The 4,415-nt window shown below is 44.4% G+C and overlaps 1 long non-coding RNA gene across 1 annotated transcript; it reads right to left on the bottom strand.

Annotated features, from left to right (window-relative positions):
- Positions 1-1,432: 1,432 nt before the first annotated feature.
- LOC310899788 lies at positions 1,433-4,126 on the bottom strand. The gene is made up of 2 exons (XR_014584668.1): positions 3,789-4,126; positions 1,433-3,564 (listed from the first exon to the last, which is right to left on the bottom strand). It is a non-coding gene; the product is annotated as an uncharacterized lncRNA (long non-coding RNA).
- Between the last annotated feature and the right edge of the window lie 289 nt (positions 4,127-4,415).

The following is a 4,415-nucleotide window of genomic DNA, read 5'->3' as shown; positions in this document are numbered from 1 at the left end:
AAACATTGTGCTCCTGGGCTGAGTCCTTTGAATTCCAAATTTTAACTGGGAAGGGATGTTTTCCAGCAAAATCTGAAATCCCCTGAAACTGGGAACTGCTGACACAGTGTGCATGCAGTCTCAGTAGTGCCAGTGGGCACAGCTGCAAAAAAAAACATGGCAGATATTCATGAAAAAGTCCTCCTTTTTCTCTTCCCTCACTCAGGCAAGCATCAGAAGATTTTGAAATGTAAAATACATTCCTATGTGACAATGAAAGAAAAATCACTTAGAAGAAGACAAGGAGGAATTGAAGTTACTCACTCAAACAAGTCAGGCTGACAAATTGCTTCTGCTGTCTCCATTCATCCACATAATGGCTCTCCCATTCCCTGGCCAGTTATAGAAGAATAATTATCTCTTTCAGATCAGCTGCCTTGGCTTCATCATAAATCAATTCTTTCCTCCCCACTTGCACTCCCACTCCCTCCTTCCCCATTTTTATCAGCGCATCATTCCCATAAGCCTTTCCAAGTCCAGCGTTTGATTGACTACATGGATTTGATGACCAAAGCTCTCTGTGACCTCACCATTTTTGTCACTCCACCCAAAGGTCTTATTTTCCTGATGTAGCTGAGCAAGTTCACGTGCGTATTCGCGATGAGTTCACAGAGCTCAGAGAAGATGAAGCTGTTCATTTGATGTAAAGGACATCATGAGAAAAGAGAAGCTGACCTGAGCCTGACTTTGCAAGGGGAAATGTGGACATTTTCAAAGCTCCATGTGCATTTTTCACTGCTAAAAAAAAAAAAAGAAAAAAAAACAAACAGACCCTCAGCCCCTCTAGCAAAGCATTTATGCTTGTTCGTAGTTTCATTAAAAATGTAAGGTCATCACAGTATGAAAAGAGAGAAGAGAGAAGCTGTACCTGAGAAAAGCATACAAGTTTAAGATCACCACTTATACTGGGTGTTAGCATGGTGACTGAACAGCATCAAGCTTGGGATGGACTTGCCTAAAATGGGCAAACCTCTGCTATAATTAACTACTAACTAACAATTAACTAATGTTGGGCAGGAAATGAAGCTTGTACCTAGCTACCATGGGACAGATGCTGTGCCAGGACCAGGAACATCTCTGCTGGTCTTCTAGACATTGATGACCCTCAGCTCCACTCCCCTTGGCCAGCCCTACACCCCGTACCACCCCGTTGGTCCTCTGCTTCTGCTATCCCAAATCATTCAGTACGTGGAAAGAGATGCTTTGAACTCCTCCTTCTGGCTGGTTTAATCCTCCCAGCCAACCGATACCTTCTCGCTTTATCTGCTCACCTCTCACTCCCATTAGCCTCAAGCCTTCAGCAGCTGAACCGTGGCTCTGATGGAGTCAATGCTGAAAATCACAGACTCCCAAAAGCCCCGATTTCACTGGAGCTGTCATCAGAACAAAAAAGCCGGAGGGCTGAATGCCCCAGTGATGGACAGTGTCTTCATGCTGAAATGTCTTTTTGTGCACAGTCCATTGGCTTTGTATGATTCTGTATTAAAAGCTCTTTTCCATTTTTCTGTCTACTATTGTGTAAGATTTTTTAGTGTTATTGCAGTCCCTTGGATACTTAAAAGTTTTAAAAGGCCTTTTTAATGCAATAAATGAGCTGGTCAAAATTCCATAATTTGTTGATGAGAAACAAGAAAAAAAAATACCCAGAGAAGTCATTGTGTATTTCCCATCTTCTCTCTCTTGTATCTCATTCAGTTTTCCTGAAGTGTATATGGCAGATCAGAATTTTTTTCTCATGCCATCCTGTCTGACAAAACCGAATAGAAATAGAACTCTTAGGGGGCCGTCATGAAAATAATGCTGGATGTACTCAGAAGAAAATTTCATATACCACTCTAATATTTAAAACCCCAGAAGCCAAATGGCCTCAGCAGTGTCAGGATTTTTCCTTCTTTTATTTACACATTCTGATTCTCAGAAATGTAATAAAATAAGCTTGACACCCTACTTGGGCAAGATCTATGAAAAATAAACTCCCACTGCTGAGTTATGAGCATCTAAAAATAAAAAAATAAAAGACTTAAGACATGTATATTAACCTTTATAATGACAACAGTCTGCATACAGTGGTTTAGGTGTATTTGTGTTCTACAGCCAAATGCTGCAAGCCTTATTCTGAGAGTTTAAGGGATTTCAGCTTTTTCAAAGATCTTGACACAAAGCCCATTGTTTATAAGGTGCATGGTCCTGTTTTAGGGCAAAATGCTGTTACCATACGACACAACATTCAGACTCCAGGAAGACTTGCTTGAAAGAGAAAAGGAAACACAGACATATCAAAGTGAGGCTGACAGACAGTGCCAAGTTTATTCACAGCATCTTGGCTTGCCCCTCTCTATCTGATTTCGCATGACCTCTTTCCAAGGGATGTGGCATGGGCAGAGCAGGCTGAACCAGCACCAGGCTGTAATCAAGTGGAGTTCACCCAGTTCCTTGGGGAGCCTGGGACAATTGCAGGCACAGGGAGGGGGATACAAAAGGTCTTTGTGGAGAAGCAGAGAGATAAGAGGTTAATGAGCCTACAGTGCTCTCCACAGCCATGCAATCAACTCCTCAAAGTCATATGCAAGTTTCTGCCGTGTATATTTGGTGCTGTTTCCTCTCTTCCCTGGCTCCTGTCTTGTTGAATTAGATGCCCCCTTTAAGAATAATAGGTAGATTCATTGTGCTTGCAGCTAAGGCAGGAGTAATTAAATTATTCCTTTTCCTTGGCACCTGGACAGGCATTCTAACTCTAAAGTGGTACATGGGGGATACATCACCAAGGTGATGGCCATATTCCTTCCCTCCATCACCCCTCTCCCTTGTCATATGCAAAAGCAGGCAGCTCTGCTGCTGCTGCCTTCAGAGAGGTAAAGCTGCACAGCCACAGCAGCAAACAGGTATTTCTCCCATCTCCCTAAGTCTTCTGAAATAGTAGATTTCTCCAACTTCTTTTCCAGCTCCTTGTGAGGAAGGTGAATCCATCCTGAAGCTGGTCCGAGGAGCATGGTGCTCTTGCTCAAATCTCACCCCACCTCACACGTTCTCGGTGGCAGCTGCTTATTTCCCCAATGTCCCCATGCTGTCCCCTGTCAAGGGATGTGCAAACTGCCAAGGTGGCTGCCTGTCTCCAGGACACTTTCACCCTTCCAGCTGAAGCTTTCATACCCCACAGTCACTATGCCTGAGTTTGCTCTCCAGCCTCGATATCAGGTTAAGGTTTGCTCCTGAAGTCTTCCCTCAAGCAAAACTCCCATCATGTCTGCAGCGTGCTGCATAGAGGGAGATTCACTCCTATGCAGACACCTGCAAGACTTGGCTCTGCTTGATGCAGGCACTGGAGCTGCGCAATCAAGGCCTTTCTCACTGTTAAGCAGATGGTGGTGCGCCTGGGGTCTGTGTCTGGCTGGGGTGCGCGGCAGGACCCCAGACTGGCTAGGGTCCCACAGTGGAAATGCCCAGGCCTTCCCTTACATGGGGGTCTCAGGAGCAGATAAGGCTTTTGAGCTCAGGAAAGCTGATCAGAAACTCAGTGCTTGGCTTCTGAAATAGAGAAAGTGCAAAGACACTCAGAAAATAGGAGGATTAACAGCTCCATCTCTCCCACTGCCCACTGCATCCTTCCTTCCAGCCATACACTCAGACAAGTCCCCCTGTCCCCTGGAAAGTGCTTTTCCTTGCATCCTTTGACCCTCTTGCTGGAAATAAATAAATAAATAAAAATAAATTAAAAAAAAAAAAACATGCAACCATGCAGCACTTGCTACCAAGATATTATAGCCTCTAGCTCTTCAGGAATACAGCTGTGGTCTCTGGAGAGCTGAGATAAGCATCAGTCTTATGGGAGGCATGCCCTGCTTTGGGCTCTGATTTGACTTCTTGCAACAAAACGCCCATTTTCCCTCAATTGTATAGGGATTTAATACTCCAGACTGAGGTGCTCTGAATTAAAATTCAGTTTTGTGCCAAGAGCAAAGGAGAAACATCCAAAGTGGGGAGCAAACACCACAAATTCACATCTGGCATTGGTCTCCCACCCCCTTCTGCAGTAGCCAGTGGGTGTGATGCCATGGAATTGTCCTCAGCTTGTTGTAGGGCAAATTAATTAGCCAGGAGGAGCACAGCCAATTACAAAGCAAGAAATTTGATTGATAAAGGCACACTAATTAGGGTAAAGGCAGAAATTTGGTGTTTGAATTTATGGTGTCTTTTAAAGGCCTGTCAGAGGGTGGCCCTGAATGCAAAACTTGACAGAAATCTCTACAGTCGTGGACTGGGACAGGTCTCCAGCTTAGCCCCAGGAGATAACATCTTCATTGTCCCTGACTATCTCAGCTACAGCAGGTGAGGGCTCTCAGACCTCTGTAAATCCTTCTCCCATATGTATTCCTGTT

Source organism: Anser anser (genome assembly GCF_964211835.1).
Source record: "Anser anser genome assembly, chromosome: 5".
Classification (NCBI taxonomy): Eukaryota; Metazoa; Chordata; class Aves; order Anseriformes; family Anatidae; genus Anser; species Anser anser.
The sequence above is the reverse complement of the archived record's forward strand: the minus strand, read 5'-3'. Positions and strand labels throughout refer to the sequence as shown.